The sequence below is a fragment of the Anabrus simplex genome, chromosome X (genome assembly GCF_040414725.1).
Source record: "Anabrus simplex isolate iqAnaSimp1 chromosome X, ASM4041472v1, whole genome shotgun sequence".
Taxonomy (NCBI): Eukaryota; Metazoa; Arthropoda; class Insecta; order Orthoptera; family Tettigoniidae; genus Anabrus; species Anabrus simplex.
Genome location: NC_090279.1, coordinates 190,132,647 through 190,151,645, shown reverse-complemented (window position 1 = coordinate 190,151,645; position 18,999 = coordinate 190,132,647). Strand labels below are relative to the sequence as shown.

Here is an 18,999-nt window from a genome sequence, read left to right as displayed (position 1 = left end):
TCATCTCACCTCATACCCGACCCCGTAGGGAAACGGGACAAGGGTTGGACAAACAGAATACAGTACATCATATATAAGTCATATTTAAGATTACACAAAACCAGAATATTCAGAACCTGGTAAATTGTATAGATAACACACGAAACATAAGTTTCCGTCTCAGTAGCGAACTTCATCAGAACTTCAGAACTGCAACCAAGGATAATGTAAGAGATAGGGTCACCGCCAGGAGGTTAATTTCACTATGAAAAACAAATGAAAAGTGTTCTTCTGAATAGTTTTTAACTGCAAACCAAGGAAATGCTTTAAGATTTGTAAACATGATTTGTAGAGGTCAAATGGAGATTATGGAACATACCGTTAACTGTTATCCCAAGTTATTTCAATCCTAGGATAGACTTGTTGAGAATTGTACACTTTGGTGCAACACTGTTTCTACAGTAGTAGTAGTAGTAGTAGTTGTTGTTGTTATGGGCTTTATTATTTCACCCAGTGACAACACTTATAATCTTGAAATTACACTAATAATGCAGAATCACACGCAATTATTCACACTATGAAGATCCCAAGAACAGAGTTGAAAACCATGTCTATGCACACATCATAAGCAACAAGAGACGAACAAAGGAAGTGTGCATAATCAAAAACAGTGGAAGCAGGAGTATGTAACTTTGCAGAAATGAAAAATAAAAATACGGTACTTTACAAAGCAATATGAGAATCATCCATGTATTATGGTGGGAGACATATCGGTAAGCAAACAGAAGACACTGGTGGGGAGAGGTTTGTGGAGACTGACAAGACAAGAAATAAAAGCCCGATGAAAAGAATCATACACAGGGCATTGGAAGAATAAATGATTAACATCGATAATCGGAGTATCACATATACAGGAGGAATGAAGCGAGAGGTTAAATCGATGTTTATACAGAGGAGTTAGGACATGATTAAAGCGAAGGGGAATAATGTTTGTAATGTGACGGCAACGTGAAGAGGATAAACAACAAGCATGGAAGCTCAGTCAAGCTCAGTTCCGCCCTTCTCCAACCATTCATGTGATCTGTGTGGACGTATGTTTCATAGAAACATGTTAACAAAGCTTTGTGAGTGTGAAAAGGTAAACTGCTGAAGAATATGTTTACTCGGATACACGTTGGAGCCGACGACGACGATCCCGAGAAACAAAGGGATTGAGAATGACGTATTTAATATGTTTCTTTGCTCTTAGAAAAGTGTTTACCGAGCTCGATAGCTGTAGTCGCTTAAGTGCGGCCAGTATCCAGTATTCGGGAGATAGTAGGTTCGAACCCCACTGTCGGCAGCCCTGAAAATGGTTTTCCGTGGTTTCCCATTTTCACACCAGGCAAATGCTGGGGCTGTACCTCAATTAAGGCCATGACCGCTCCCTTCCCACCCCTAGCCCTTTCCTGTCCCATCGTTGCAATAAGACCTATCTGTGTCAGTGCAACGTAAAGCAAGTAGCAAAAAAAAAGAAGTGTTTTGTTGTTCTAAGAATAAAAAAAAAGCTATGGCAATAACTTGGTGAGGTTTCCTCTAGGCACGTGGCTAGTGGTGCTATATTATAAATTCCCTTCTGGAGACAGCTATGTTCCCGGACCTGCCATCTCCTACAGATGCTGCTGACATTTCCTGTAATGGAATTCCAAAGGCATTTCTTCCACTGAGGTTCCTTTGCCTTCCTACAAGGGCTCCTTTGCCCAAAACTGTTCGCCCCTGTACGAAGTCGTCAGGTTATTTTTCAATGCTCGATATATGCACCGAGTTGCTGGCTGTACAGTCTACTTCACTCCATAGCAGATCAAATCTGGCCACAAGTGTATTTTTAATTTAATGTATAAACTGTTAGATTACATGTTACCATTGGTGATTTCATGGCTCGTAATATAGGCTTTTTTGTGTTTATGCCATGTCAAGAAAATAAGGTGAAATTCTTTACATCTTGCAGAGAACTTTGCTCTGCGTCTTCAGAAGAAAATCTTGACTGCTCACGAGGAATAGCAAAGTTCTCTGTGAAACGTAAAGAATTTCACATTTCCTTGCCACGCATAAGCCCAAAAAAGCCTATATCATGTTAGACTACATGTTTATGTCTTACCTTCTCAGTTCCAGGTTTACCAGTCCTCAAAGGCACATTTTGAAGTGCGGCTAAAGTAAAGCCTTCCATTGGTATTGGATTTCTGAATTGTTGGACATACCAAACCCCAAGGGCCTCTGCCTACCAAGCCACTGCTGCTCAGCCTTAAGTCCTGTAGATAATGAGGCGTCTTTTGGTCAGCATGACAAACTTGGCACACTAGATTGGGGCCACTCACTGTCAGATTGTTCTTCAATTGAAATCACATAGGCTGAGTGGACCTTGAACAAGCCCTCAGAAATGGATAAAAATCGGCAGATACGTTACCGCTCCATCACAAGGCCAGTCGAATTTCTGGACATGACCGTAGATATTTTCTTGAATTATTGCTATTTCCGTACTATCTGGAATTTAAATGAAGTTTAACTTGCTGGCACTCAACATTTGCATTATATTTTCATTCGATGACAATACTTTTAATCAGTAGCATAAGTTTTTAGGGGCTGCCTGGCCGAGGTGGTAAAGGTGTGCTCAGTTCGCCCGGAAGGACGTGAGTTCGAATCCCCGCCAGGAAGTCGTAAAATTTAAGAAACAAGATGTCCACGTCCAGAGGTGCATATGGCCCTGAGGTTCACTCAGCCTATACCAAAATTGAGTGCCAGGTTAATTCCTGAGGACAAAGGCTGCCGGGCATAGAGCTAACCACTCTACCCCATCACATGCCGAGGTTAACAATGGTGGAAGCCTTTACCTTCCACTCCTCCAAGGGCCTTCATGGCCTGTAGGGAAGTGACTTTGCTTTACTTTTAGCATAAGTTTTTATGAAGTATATTTCAAGCAATTTCCGATTAGTTTGTCCGGTTCCATGGCTAAATGGTTAGCGTGCTGGTCTTTGGTCACAGGTGTCCCAGGTTGGATTCCCGGCAGGGTCAGGAATTTTAACCATAACTGATTAATTCCCCTGGCACGGGGACTGGGTGTATGTGTCGTCTTCAACATCATTTCATCCTCATCACGCCACGCAGGTCGCCTACAGGCATCAAATCCAAAGACCTGCACTTGGCGAGCTAAAGTCCTTGGACACATACTGGCACTAAAAGCCCTATGCCATTTCCTTTTTCTTTTTCTTTTTTGATTAGTTCTAGAAACTTTAGTACTTACTAAATATTCTGAAGGAATTTGGAAGAGAACTTCTTTATTTGCTCCCTTTGCATAGAACAGTGGCTCCAGGGGCCGGTCCATCAGGTACAGAAGAGTGTTCTTGTCATTCAAGGCATTTTGCTGTAAGGAAAGAAAGAAATGTAATTATCAGGGCAAGAAAATCAAAACACTGCTCAGCATCAAAATAGAAGTTCAATGCTTGGGATAAAGGATTTGGATAGAAACGAGATTAACACACAAGTACCAATTGGTAGAGAAACCAGAAGAACACATTCACAGAAATACTTCATTAAATTAGGAGGGTAACTTCAGATATTAATCTACTCTCAAATACTCACAGAAGGTCTGAAAGCTACTTAACACAAATGTATAGGGGTAGTATCTTAAGTCAAAGTCAAAGATACCCGTCTCCCATAATCTCGAAAACCATAGATTAGGGAGAGGTATTGTTTATTGTAATCGTTTCATAATTTGTGATACATGCAGTATACAATAATTCAAAAAGAATAACCTGAAATGAATGTTGGAATTGTGTTGATAGATGGAACTTTACTGAGCTCGATAGCTGTAGTCGCTTAAGTGCGGCTAGTGTCCAGTATTCGGGAGATAGTGGGTTCGAACCCCACCGTCGGCAGCCCTGAAGATGGTTTTCTGTGGTTTCCCATTTTCACACCAGGTTGTACCTTAATTAAGGCCACGGCCGCTTCCTTCCCAATCCTAGCCCCTTCCTGTCCCATCGTCGCCATAAGACCTATCTGTGTCAGTGCGACGTAAAGCAACTTGCTTGATAGATGGAACTTTAAAAGAAAAACCAAAACATCAATGAATATTAATATAAAACACAAACAAAAGCTCAATGAATCTCAATATAGTCTTTTCAGACTATTGGCAATAAGGCAAAAATAGGGCAAATGCAGACTAATAGAACTACTATGACAAAGTACCTTAATATACGTACCTAATGGCTCTAGACTTCGGAGTTATATTGTCTAGATTACCTTAGGCACAATTCAGTTCCTGGCTAACATCAAATACAGTAGAGATAATACGCGACACTTACAGATTTCGCCTTGCTAAAATGGGAGACAATTCGACGGTGGCGCTCCTAGTGACTTGACCTGAAAAGTCACGCTAAATTCAAATATCAATGGAAATGTATATACGGAAATGGATAAATAAATTACGTCTAGAAAGAAAGTGTTATTGAGATATTAACTTTGAAGTTGCTAAAGCAATTCTGGATAAATGAATGAAGAATTATTTGAAAGGTTATTATTCAAAGACTGAAATTAGTCACATAAACAAGATATGAAATGGGCTGCTGTGAAATGGCTTGATCTTTCATTTATGCATTACTTGTTTAGCTTTAGCATTCCTGCCTGAACTTTTACGGTTGGATTTGTCTTTTTTCTCACTTAAAAAACATTGTATCATCACATTAAGACACTCATCAATAAAAATATCAGCACATTCCTTACACACATGATGCTTCTTAATATGAAGCCTACTAACAGAAAGAAAATCTATAAAATCCCGGCTTTAATCTGAGAAGAGGGATAAAAGAAAGAAAAGTATGAAAATGTTGTCGATAGTGATGCTTTAAGGAATATTTACGTACAATTAGAGCAAAAATGTAACATACCCTTGACTGTATTGTCGAGGATTTCTAAAGTCGCTGGCCTGGAAATGATCTGAACAGATCTTATAATTCTTATATAAGCGTAAGTCCCTTCTTTCTTGTACACTTTATCCAAATCACTTCTGTGACATTTCAAAATCCACAGATCACACCTACAACAACACATCGGTATTGAAGGTTAACTGCTGCACTATAAAATAAAATATGCATATTACATTTTATGCCAGTTAAAATATGGGTCGAGCAGGTCAGAAGATTATGAAGTACTATAAAAATCTGTGTCACTGGAAGAATATATATGCAAACGCAATATTATTTACATGTTCTTGTCACGAGGGAACCTGAAGAACGACCGCGCATTTTTCTCTACTTCATAATTACTGCAGCCAAACACAGCACATACCTTTCCCCTCATGTTGAGAGGAGATATCAAGGAATGACACACGCTACTATTTAATTACGTCAACTCACTGAAAACGCATAAATAACACCAAAAACTTCACACAAAAATACACGTGCTCTTATGAGAGAATCAGTACTGTTCAGGTCTATCCGCTAGAGTGAGCTCCAGTAGCTGTCCCTCGATATCTCGCTCAGTGTCGCGTATTATCTCTACTGTATTTGCTAACATGTATCACATCATTTCCTTCCCTCAGTTTCCTACTCCACATTCCCCTAATAATATTAAATAATTTTGTGATTCTGCCTGGGTGCATCCACTCTCTGTTCAATAACTTTACAATTGTATACAGCTGATTTTCATTATCAATTTTCCTTAAATCCTCCTCATCTATAAATTGCTCTCATATTTGATTTTATAAGGTGTACTCATTCTATTTATTCAGAACATAGCAACCATTTATTTTCATCTCTATTTTCTCCATATGCTTTATTTTTGTGTATCCCCATTAACCATCATATTTACCTCTCTTTCCTTTATTTGTTATAATCTCTACATTTTTCCTCATTCTCTCACTTGCATTACAAAATTCTTCTAATGACCTCTTACTTCACAGGTAGCAGGTAGGGACCCTCTTCGGAGACAGCCCTGCCTACCTATGTGAGTCCGAGAGCACAATGACCCAGTGTCTAACGTCTGGTAAGGGTCCCAGCTCAGGGTTACGAGCGAAGACCTCAACGGAATCTGTCGCCAGTGGTGGGACGTTAATAACGTGGAAAGTGTCAATTTATCAAGATGTGTTCATTTAATTCTTGTCTTGTCATTATTCTAAAATTTTGTAAAATTGCCATTACAAAAACAAAGGAACATTCAAACACATTGTCGAAGAAGTCAATGAAACATTTGTTTTGTGAATTTATGTAAAAATAACAATAAGGTTTTCAGTACTCGCAAGAAAGACATTTTCATTTTGAGAATTTATTTATGTGTTAGTAGGGTTTTCAGTATTCGCAAGGAAGGCATTTAATTATATTTATTTAATCATTATGATGTATTATTTTGGTATTTGAAATCTCCTGTAGTTGTGCTTGTTGTAACTTGCAATCTGTTAAACAACCTTTTGTATCACCCTGTATTTGCCGCATGGAGGTTTCCGTAACAAAATTGCTGTGTTTTGCAATTGAAACCTCTAGAACTTGTCTATATTTGGTAAGCTATTTTTATTGGTCGGAATAACGCCCTCCTTCATTGGCGAAAATTTTGGGACGAATTGTAGTAAGCTTCCCTGATTGGCTGTTTGCATGTTTCTGAATTTCTGGCTTTTGGGCTCCTTGGTAGCAGCAGGGCCCTGGTCCACGTCTTTGTTTTTTGCACGTCCACCCGGTCAGATGCACTTTGGGTGTGGTCCCATCAGAGGCTCCAGCCACCTCAGGGTAAGCATGTTTCCTTTTCTCAAATTTTAAATTAACATGTTTGCTTCGGAGTTTACCTTAGACCCTGGTTTTTGCCGTTTTGATTTGTGATGCCTTAGCTTGTCAGCTAAGCATACCTTTTTTTATTTTGGAGGCAATTCCATTTCATTAACAGTTTTAATTGTGTCATGTAAAAATTAATTTTCCATCCGGGTTTGCCTCCCGTAGTCCTGCTTCGATTTATGTACACTGTTTGGAGCTCTGCATCTCTCACTGATGTGTGTTAGGAAGGCAGCAACTCTAAAGGCCTCATCGGACAGTGCGTACCGCAGAGCTTCCCAGATAGAATAGAGCTCTGCTGTGTACACACTACAGGTTTCCGGGAGAACAAAAATAAACCTATCATTGTCGACAACAGATGCATAGCCCACCTTCATTTCTGTCCTCGAACTATCCGTGTAAACGACGACTGAACCTGGTACCAGCCAACAACGGACAGTTAGAGCCTCTGATAGATCGAAGGGTCCGTGTTTTCCTTCGAGCCAGTGTGCAGATCCAGGATTATTTCAGGTCGTGCATTATCCACAGAGGTACCCCACTTGGTTGTCTGACAAGGCAAGGAACCGAAGGTACATCAAACAATCTGTGACTGCTATCCAAGCGTATTACAACCGGTCGCGTTGCTCGAGGATAAGCAGCATACTGTCAATGTTTTCTATTGTGGAATACACAAGGATAGCTTGGATGAAGTGGCATCTCTCGCAAATTTGCAGCATATGACAGAAGCATTTGCTGGTACCTCGCGTGTAAAGGCGGCACACCAGATTCAGCGAGCAGGCTAGCAATAAGGCTTGAACAAAGAGCTCCAGTCGCCAACCTAACTCCGCTGTGGTGGTTGCTATTCAGTTTCGCAAGGACGCTTTGCCTTGTTGAGCCATATGCTGCACTGCCGTAGTCCAACCTGGATAAAATATGTGCCCTGTAAAATGGTAGGAACACCATGCGGTCAGTCCCCCAATTAATGCTGCTAAATAACTTCAGGATATTCAGCTTCTTGATGCATTGCACTTTTAACTGCCACATATGCCAGGATAATTTGCTATCAAAAAGGAGCCCAAGAAATCAGTATCAACTACAGGAAAAGCGACATTTCCTACATAAAGCTCAGGATGCGAGTGAAGAGTACGCTGCCGGTGAAAGTGGACGACAGAGTTCTTTTGCGGGTGAAAGCCGAAAGCCATGTTCTAAAGTCCACTGTTCCACTCTCCCAATAGCTTGATGTAATTCTTGCTCTATGACTGCCATAGTAAGCAGGCTATAATGCAGAGCAAAATCATCTACATTTATAGCAACGTTATTACTGCTGAACCAGCAGCAGTGACAATACCTTTTATGGTAACCGTGAACAGAGTGACACTAAGAACCGATCCCTGTGGACTCCATTTTCTTGAACGTGGTATTGCGAATATGCCCTCCCAACTTGGACACGAAATAGATGGAGGGACAAAAAATTTGCAATAAATACCGGCAAATTACCTCGGAATCCCCAATGATGTAGAGCTGAAAGGATATCATATCACCATGTGGCGTCATAGACCTTTTCCAAGTTGAAGAAAACAGTTACCAAATGCTGTTTGCGGATAGAACTCTCCAGGTGCACCAGATTGTCAGTGGTTGAGTGAGCAGCTCGAAAACTACATTGGTACTCGGACAAAAGTCTTTGTTTCTCCAGCCACCACACAAGTCAGCTATTTACCATCCTCAAAAATAGCTTGCACAGTTGGTAAGACAAATAGGTCTATAGCTTCCTGCATACTTAGGATTTCTGTCAAGCTTGAGGACAGGAATTAATATGCCCTCTCGCCATTGAGATGGAAACTCACCCCCATCCAGATTCGGTTGAACCACGAAGGGGATATAACAGACTATCCTCACTAAGGTGTTTCAACATCTGGTTATGGACATTGTCTGATCCAAGAGATGTGTCATTGTAAAGCGCCAAGGCGCTGGGGAGTTTTCACTCCATAAAGGGCATGTTCTGAAGCTTGAGTGGAAAAATTAAGGTGATGACGTTCTGCCTCCCGCTTCAGAGCGAGGAAATCACGTTGTTAATTCCCAGAACCAGACACATCCATGAAATGACGGGCTAGATGGTTAGCTATCGAGAGTGGTTCAGTGACGATACTGCCTGCAATGGAAACTCCCAGTACAGAAGATAATCCTTGGATGCCCGAAATACGTCAAAGTTTAGTCCACACTTGAGATAATGGAGTGACGCCATAAATGACACATATCTCTCCCATGAATCTTTCTTACTTTGGCGAATAAGAACTCGTGCCTTAGCGCGGAGGTTTTTAAATGTTACCAAGTTGGCCATAGTAGGCTGCCTATGATAGCGTTTATGAGCGTTACGGCGTTCTTTGATAGCTGCTGCGATTTCTTCGTTCCACCAAGGAAGGAGTTTTTGGCGAGGAGTCCCTGAGAAGAACGGAATGGACTCCTCAGCAGCAGCAAGAATAACATGTGTTATGTAAGTTATTTCACCATCTACAGTCTGCCTGGTCATGTCGTTAAAGACATTAATGATGTGAACCTTGGCTGATCAGCATGTTTAAGAATTCATCAAGGAGGAGCCTCTACAAATTTTTGCAACAAAGTAAGAATAATGGGAAAATGATCACTGTCACCTAAGTCATTGTGTGTATTTCACCGAAACAGTGGAACCAATGTTTGGCTGCATAGACTTACGTCTATGCGAGAGTGTGTGCTGTAACGTACACTGAAATGAATTGGTTCACCTATGTTCAAAATACATAAATCCAGCTCTGTTACTAATGTTTCCAACTCCCTTCCCCTGGGGCAAGGCGCTTCAGTGCCCCAATATGGTTGATGGGCGTTAAAATTACCCAATAATAGGAAGGGAGATGGAAGTTGGTCTATAAGATCAGTGACATCATTAATGTTAAAAGGCTGACCGTCTGGAAAATAAACATTACACACTGTTGCTATGACAGGCAGCAGTACCCGCACCGCAACTGCTTACCTCTTCGCTATAAGTATCAGAACGAACAAAAATACCAATGCCACCGGACGCCCGGTGAGCATATTATTGTTCTATCGAGTATAGTCCGAAATTTCTCATGACCTGGTGTTAGGTTTGTCTCCCGAATGCAGACTATGCTCGCCGCGAACTCACTGAGCCGACGCAGCTCAGCAATATGCCTGTCATAACCGTTACAGTTTAACTGTAATGGTGCCATAGTGTGGGTTAAAATAGAATGTGTTAGGTTATGAGCGACAAGGTGCTCTTAAACCTAAACACTATCAACATCTACATCCGTAGATGCAGATGACAGCTAGACGTCCATCCCGTCATCGACAGACGGCGCGACGGACGCACAGAACTTCGACGCTTTCCACTGGCGGGAAGCCCCCTACGAGGGGAGCGCGCAGGTTTTGGAGCAGGCGTACCTGTTGGCACAGATTCATACGCTCCAGGTGGAGGGCATGATTTCCCCTTCGCCGGAGAAATACGGGAGAGCTCGGTAAGGGAGTTCCACTTCGCCTTCTTTTCGTGTTTAGACGGGTTGGAAGATAATTCCCCAGCCCTGGTCGACGATGCCGCCTCCGTTGGCTTGGGCGTGGCCTTCATCGACCTATTGAGGGAAGGAGACGATGTCTTCTTCCCCTGCTGTCCTTAGGAGTTCCATCCAGCACAGACTTGTTTGTGGTCGAAGGTGGTGTGGTCCAATCCCCACCACCTCCTTCCCCTCGAGCTTTTACTCTTTGCTCGCGGGAGCAACAGCCGCCTTGGGCGCAGCTATCTTGACTGGTAACGACGTCGTGAACAACGAACCTGAGAGACTCTGAGCTATCATGCTGTAGTCTGGGTTTATTGGCAGGTATATTCGCAGAATTAAACTTCCGGCGCACTTCCTGGTAAGAAAGGCCATCCAGGGTCTTGATCTCCTGGATCTACTTCTCACTCAGATATGTCGGAGAGTTCCGATCTCGAGGAGAATGAAGACCAGGGCAGTTAGTGCACCTGTACGGAGTTGTGCACTCTTCCGAAATAGTTTAAGATGTAATAAAATTAGGCCTAAATAAGGCATTACCTTTGAAGTGAAATCATTTCATGCAAATTAAAATTTTAAAAACACATTAAAAGTACACGAAGACAGGACTAAAACAGAGTCAATAGAGTAAAAACATAGTTTCATATTGTAACGCACAGTGGTGAGAGGTCATATGTCTGTCTAATTTGCGACACTGTATTGAGATCGCTAATTACAGGGCACAGTGATGTAGAGTCTTCTGTCTGTCTAATTTGCAACACTCTGTTGAACATGCCTCGTCCGTTGTAAGTGCATGCGGTTCCTCTTTACCAGTCTTTAGCGAGTGCGGTAATGGATATTGTTCTTGAGGTGCAGTTGATGAGGTGGTACCTTCTTTGCTTTCGTTTCATTGCTTCAGTTGTCAATGACATCAGTTCCTGAATTGTATCGCGATATGCAAGATTTAATATGCGATAAAAAGCTATGGCCAATGTACATAAGAAGAATTCTGTGGACTACCGGTAGTGATTTATTGGTCCAGGGATCATGCTATTTTTCTTTCAACAAAAATAATTTTTGCGGTACTTACGATATTTCTCTGTAATGTGCAGCACCAAGTTGTTGAATGCGTCCTTAGTTGTTTTTCCGAGTTCCAGCCACTTCACTATAACATGGTCATTTGCCTCATTGAAGAACGAAATAACATCGTGAATGCTGTTGACCTCCATTTTGCTGTTTGAACTGGCCGCTCTAGTCATATGGACAAAGATAACGAGAGTCCACAGACATAACACTCCCATTCCTCGGTGCTAGCTCTGGACCTGAAGAAATAACAAAAGACTATGGAGATCCGGGCTCAAGATAAAGTGCGCGTATAGTATACAGGCCGTAAGTGTATTCATATTTCTCTAATAACGACGGTATTTCTTAATTTACCGCAGATTTTTCACTTCATTTAAGTAAAAGCAATTATTATGTTCCATTTGTGACAAATTTTACAGTGACATTTTGTAGACAGGAATGCGCGACGTAACCGATGGTAAGGTTACCTGGTGCCGGCACATAACCTACTTCTGTTGAATAGCACCAAAGGGTCTGTTCAAGGCTTAACATCACCATCCGACGGACGATTCACCATCAACAGCGTCATATGCCCTCACTCCATATGAGTAGTGCGGAAAGGTTTGGAATTTAATCCAGGCTTTTGGCACGTAATCTAGTGATTAGACATTGTATACCACCACATTTCCTACCCTGCCGGCCAACATTCTGATGGGACTCGAACCGGCTAACCTCTGTGTCAGACCGTTTAGACTTCAACGCCTTAACAATCACGGCCACCAGGTGGACTACTATCTCTCATAAAACGAATGACTAAATTCTGTTGACTGCCCGTTGTCTCGTAGAATGAGGGACATAGTACTCAGAAGTTTTAGATTATGGGGCTGATCGGCCAGGTTCACGCAATCCGTAAGGAGTGTGCCACGGTCAGATAACTGACGCCAAATACACATCGAGGATGTTGCTGCTTTTTTGTAAGTAGGAGTGTTTCGCTATAGCACGACCGATCCGAAAACAACATAATACCATTGCTTCTCTTCAAGAAACTCGAAAGGAAGCAAGTGTTCTCAACACCTTTGTAGTTCATGTAATCGTTCTCAGATTATTTGAAAGAGGGGTGGCTGTAAAATATATTATTATTATTATTATTATTGGAGCCTCCGTGGCTCAGACAGTAGCGCGTCGGCCTCTCACCGCTGGATACCGTGGTTCAAATCCCGGTCACTCCATGTGAGATTTGTGCTGGACAAAGCGGAGGCGAGACAGGTTTTTCTCCGGGTACTCCGGTTTTCCCTGTCATCTTTCATTCCAACAACACTCTCCATTCTCATTTCATAGCATCTATCATTCATTAATAAATCACTTTGGGAGTGGCGACCCCATCGTACTAACAGCCTATATATGCTTAATTCATTACATCCCTGACCCGGTCAATGACTGGAAAACAGGTTGTAGGTTTTCATTTTCATTATTATTATTATTATTATTATTATTATTATTATTATTATTATTATTATTATTATTATTATTATTATTATTTCCACCTCCATGGCCAAATGGTTAGCGTGCTGGCCTTAGGTTAAAGGGGTCCCGGGTTCGATTCCCGGCAGGGTCGGGAATTTTAACCATCATTGGTTAATTTCTCTGGCACGGGGACTGGGTGTATGTGTCGTCTTCATCATCTTTTCATCCTCATCATGACGCGCAGGTCGCCTACGAGCGTCAAATCGAAAGACCTGCACCTGGCGAGCCGAACATGTCCTCGGACACTCTCGGCACTAAAAGTCATACGCCATTTCATTTCATTTCATTATCATTATCATTATTATTATTATTATTATTATTATTATTATTATTATTATTATTATTATTATTATTATTATTATTATTATTATTATTTCTTAATCTGCTTACCATTCAGGGTTGGTTTTTCCCTCGGACTCAGCGAGGGATCACACCTCTACTGCCTGAAGGGCAGTGTCCTGGAGCGTGAGACATTGGGCCGGGGGATACAACTGGGGAGAATGACCAGTACCTCGCCCAGGCGGCCTCACCTGCTATGCTTAGTGGAGGATGGGAAGACTGGAAAGGATAGGGAAGGAAATGGCCGTGGCCTTAAGTTAGGTACCATCCCGGCAAGTGGGAAACCACGGAAAACCACTTCCAGGATGGCTGAGGTGGGAATCGAACCCACCTCTACTCAGTTGACCTCCCGAGGCTGAGTGGACCCCGTTCCAGCCGTCGTACCACTTTTCAAATTTTTTGGCAGAGTCGGGAATCGAACCCGGATCTCCGGGGGTGGCAGTTTATCACGCTAACCACTACACCACAGAGGCGGATTTATTATATTATTATTATTATTATTATTATTATTATTATTATTATTATTATTATTATTATTATTATTATTATTATTATTCAGAGTTAGCTGGAGATCTCGCCTCAATACTATAGTTGAGCGTTAAGAGTGAACTATTAAGAATTACAACGAAGATGGCTGTCGAGTGGGAAATCGATCCCCCTCTACATGTTGTCCTCACTAGGCCATGAGCATCGCGTTCCAGCACTAATTCCGCTTTCTAAATCAGTCAGGAATCTACCCCAAAGGCACAGGAACCGGAGTCTCAGGACAGAGACCGTGAAGGTGACAATCTAGTAAATAATGAATTACACATTCTTCTTCTTTATCTGTTCCCTCGGACTGAGCGAGGGATCCCACCTCTACCGCGTCTAGGGCAGTGTTCTGGAGCTTCAGACTCTGTGTTAGGGATACAACTGGGGAGGATGACCAGTACTTCGCCCAGGCGGCCTCACCTGCTATGCTGAACAGGGACCTTGCGGGGGATGGGAAGATTGGGAGGGGTAGACAAGGAAGAGGGAAGGAAGCAGCCGTGGCCTTAAGTTAGGTACCATCCCGGCATTTACCTGGAGGAGAAGTGGGAAACCACGGAAAACCTAGGATGGCTGAGGTGGGAATCGAACCCACCTCTACTCAGTTGACTTCCCGAGGCTGAGTGGACCCCGTTCCAGCCCTCGTACCACTTTTCAAATTTCGTGGCAGAGCCGGGAATCGGACCCGGGCCTCCGGGGGTGGCAGCTAATCACACTAACCACTACAGCACAGAGGCGGACCGAATTACACATTACATTAATTTAATTTGATTAGCGGCCATTCATTTACAATTGTTAATTACATGTTTAGATATACCCTACACTAATTGTAGTGATTAGGTTATTGGTTCAGTAATAATTTGCATTTCAAATGACACAAACGTTAGTGGAATAATCGCGGCATTTGTAGCTGCTGTCATGAATCCAGTGAGCAAAGCCAGTCAGCAAGCGTTATGATAATTATAAACGGTAGGAGACCTCTGTAGGAGGCCACGAACACCAACACGGAAAGAGAATATTTATTATAACGGCCAACACTGAGACGTACAGTAATGGAGCATTCCTCCTTCGATAGACGGACACCGACAAATGAAAGGCCTCAGTACGGAAGCGAACTCAGGATTTAGAATGTGGGGAAAGGTCAGGAACAGTCACGAATTTGCTTTGAGTTATTACAGTTTCAGAAAACTAATGATAAAGCTACGATCTACCTACCAGGTAATGAACCACTTTAAGAATAATAACTTTGGTGGATAGATTTCAGGGCCCAGGATAATAGATATGAGAATATTGGAAGGTTCATATAATTTTATAGAGGAACTGCAGGAAAACTTCCAGAAGACTTTGCTACCTTCCTCAGAAGTGAATTTCAATAGACCCCGACTCTTATTTAGTACTGTATGCAGTGTGATTCAGCAGCCCCTTCCAATATCGTTTGCTGCAGCCCAACTAACGTGCACATGGTTATAGGGGTGCTATTCCCCTACAGGCGTACTGTTTGTTACTAATGTTCCGTGAGCACAGTTACCACACGATTCTGAACGCTAGCGAAATCATGTAGCAACGTCCTTTTACCATGTGACTATATTAATGCGCCGTGCCTCGTGACTGGGTGTAACGAAGAGGGGAATGAATGCATAAAACAAGGTAACAGTGCAGTAGTCCGCCTCTGTGGTGTAGTGGTTAGTGTGATTAGCTGCCATCCCCGGAGGCCCGGGTTCGATTCCCGGCTCTGCCACGAAATTTGAAAAGTGGTACGAGGGCTGTAACGGGGTCCACTCAGCCTCGGGAGGTCAACTGAGTAGAGGTGGGTTCGATTCCCACCTCAGCCATTCTGGAAGTGGTTTTCCGTGGCAAATGCCGGGATGGTTCCTAACTTCCTTTCCCCTTCCTTGTCTATCCCTTCGAATATACCCCCGCAAAGCCCCTGATCAACATAGCAGGTGAGGCCGCCTGGGCGAGGTACTGGTCCCCAGTTGTATCCCCCGACCCAGAGTCTGAAGCTCCAGGTCACTACCCTTCAGGCGGCAGAGGTGGGATCCCTCGCTGAGTCCGAGGGAAAAACCGACCCTGGAGGGTAAGCAGATTAAGAAAGAAAGAAAGAACAGTGCAATAATTAAGGTCTTAAACACCGAACCGGATCTTCAGAATGTAACCATAACATGACGGCACTGTTTGTAGTGTGATCAAATTGTTAAATACGTTGTCATGCTTTGAAATTTGAGCAAGGAGAGAGTAATTCGGGAGTGCACTGCTTATTTGTTTTCATTAATGTTGTTGTTATCACTTGTGATTGTGATCAGTGAAACAGTGCATTTCCATAATAGTCGGGATTGCATTAGCTATAAGCTACCGAGCTCGATAGCTGCAGTCGCTTAAGTGCGGCCAGTATCCAGTATTCGGGAGATAGTAGGTTCGAACCCCATTTTCACACCAGCCAAATGCTGGGGCTGTACCTTAATTAAAGCCACGGCCGTTTCCTTCCCACTCCTAGCCCTTTCCTGTCCTATCGTCGCCATAAGACCTATCTGTGTCGGTGCGACGTAAAGCAACTAGCAAAAAAAAAAAAAAGCTATTAGCCTATTAATGTGTGTGCATAAATGCCATTGTAATCTAGTTAATTCATTAATTAATATTGTAATGCAAGCAGATTTCTATTCAGAATGTAACGGATTATTATTATTATTATTATTATTATTATTATTATTCATCTAAGAGTATCGTGACGCTGGTTAGTGAAAACTCGACCTATTGGGGAGAGGAAAGAGAAAAATGTAATGTATGTATCGAACTTAATTAATTGCAATAAAAGAGTGCTCTCTCCCCAGTTTCGGGCGAATCGGATCTTGGATATGGGAGTATTCCATTCTATTCTAACTGGATAATCAATAATAATAATAATAATAATAATAATAATAATAATAATAATAATAATAATAATACAGATGCAAGTTACTTGGTGATACATGCATGTCAAAATAAGGAGCGGAAATAATTTCCTCCATCAAATAGATAAATTCGCCCTCTGACAGGGTCGAATATTCGCGATCGCCTGCAACGTAAGTTCCCATTTAATTTTCAATACATTTTTCATGTTAATCTACGCCGGGTAACAAATCAACTAGTGCACATTGACTTAACAAGGTACGTACCGCTAGACATTGTCCAGCCAGGAACAGCAGTCCTAGGTAGACACACATGTTGACCAGCACCATGCTGAAGGAGGACTGGAAGTTCGCGGCTGTCTTCGACCTCTTATGAACAATTGAGCAAGTTTTCCTTCGTAAACAGGACCGTAAGGGATTGGGATAAATTACCTGCAGCAGTCTTTGATACATTCCCTTCCGGTATCAAGTCATTTAAGGAGATCATTAGTGCTAGTGTAAAGAGAAAAGTAAAAGTTGTAAATTACGGACACTGAACTTGTGATTTTCTGCTTGGTTTGGAATGTTAAACTATTCTATTCCCGGGGAATTGTTTGTTGTGCTCATGTTGTTGTAGTTGTTGGTGTTGTTGTTGTTGGGTAATTACCGTACCTATGTTTTTAACTTGACTTTAATATCACTTGTAGTGTTAAGCTAATAGTAAGCTCAACCTATAGAATTGTAAGCTGTAGTGTTAAGACCTGGAAATACTTAAGTTGTGTATGAACTTGTATATGATGATACTGGACTTAGAATGTTAAGTAGTAGTATTTCTTGTAATATTTTCTTACCTTGGATTTGCTTGTTGTTGCTTTTAACTTTTCTTTATTATCATTGTAATGTTACGCTAGTAGCAAGAATAGTAGAATGTTAAACTAGTGGTATTTCTTGTTATGTTTTCTTTCCATGCAATTGCTTGTTTTACTCGTGTTGTAGTTATTATCGTTGGATATTTGTGTTTTAAGAGCCTCCGTGGCTCAGACGGCAGCGCGTCGGCCTCTAACCGCTGGATACCGTGATTCAAATCCCGGTCACTCCGTGTGAGATTTGTGCTGGAGGAAGCGGAGGCGGGGCAGGTTGTTCTCCGGCTACTCCGGTTTTCCCTGTCATATTTCATTCCAGCAACACTCTCAATTCTCATTTCATAGCATCTATCAGTCATTAATAAAATCACTTTGGGAGTGGCGACCCCATCGTACTAATAGCCTATACAATGATTCATTCATTTCATTCCTGACTCGGTCAATGACTGGAAAACAGGTTGTAGGCTTTCATTTTCATTTTTCACTTGTGTTTTAAGTTTATTTTATCACTTGTAATGTTAGGCTAATAGTAATCCCAACCTATAGTATTGTGTTTAGCACTGGAAATATTTAAGTTGTGTGTGAATTCGTATATATATTGCGATGCTGGATTTAGAATGTTAAACTAGTAGTATTTCTTGTCGTATTTTATTTCCATGGAATTGCTTGTTGTACTCTAGTTGTTCTAGTGGTGTTATTGGGTAGTTAGGTTTTAACTTTATTATCCTTGTAATGTTAAGCTAGTAGTGAGGTTTTTTTTCTTTTACAATTTGTTTTAAGTCGCGCCGACACAGATAGGTTTTATGGCGACGATGAGATGGAAGGAAGCGGCCGTGGCCTTAATTAAGGTACAGCCACAGCATTTGCCTGGTGTGAAAATGAGAAACTACGAAACACCATCTTCAGGGCTGCTGATAATAGGGCTCGAACCCACTATTTCCCGGATGCAAGCTCACAGGTGCGCGCCTCTAACCGCACGGCCAACTCGCCCGGTAGTAGTAAGCTCAAACTATAGTATTGTAAGCCGTAATGTTAAGCACTGGATGGTACTTAAAAATGTTAAACTAGTAATATTTCTCGTAATACTTTCTTTCCATGGAATGGCTTGTTGTACTTCTGTTGTATTTTGTTTTGTTGTTGCTTAATTATGTTTAAACTTTACCTTATTATCACAGTACTGTAAGTGACCATTGTCACCGGGATATTTCCATTGATAATAATAATAATAATAATAATAATAATAATAATAATAATAATAATAATAATAATAATAATAACATATGGTATTCCCCACCACAGCCACTCCCGTACACTTGACTTACAAGAGGAATAAAGATCAGGTGGGGGATAGCGTTAAACTGGTTCTCACAGCACTCACTCCTCTGATCAAGGAAATTAGTCAGTGAACAAATTGTCGACAAGAAACAGGTTTGATACCACGGATCGTGATCGATGCGTTACTATGATTGCCCTAAGTGAGACCTAAGTTTATTCATATTTATGTTTCAGATAGCTTATACTGAGTCATCCTTTGAGCTCGACATGAAAAGTTCGTTAG

At 41.7% G+C, this 18,999-nt stretch overlaps 1 pseudogene; it reads right to left on the bottom strand.

Annotated features, from left to right (window-relative positions):
• The window catches only part of LOC136886765 (phenoloxidase 2-like), a 61,622-nt pseudogene extending 44,693 nt beyond the window's left edge, over positions 1-16,929 (bottom strand).
• Between the last annotated feature and the right edge of the window lie 2,070 nt (positions 16,930-18,999).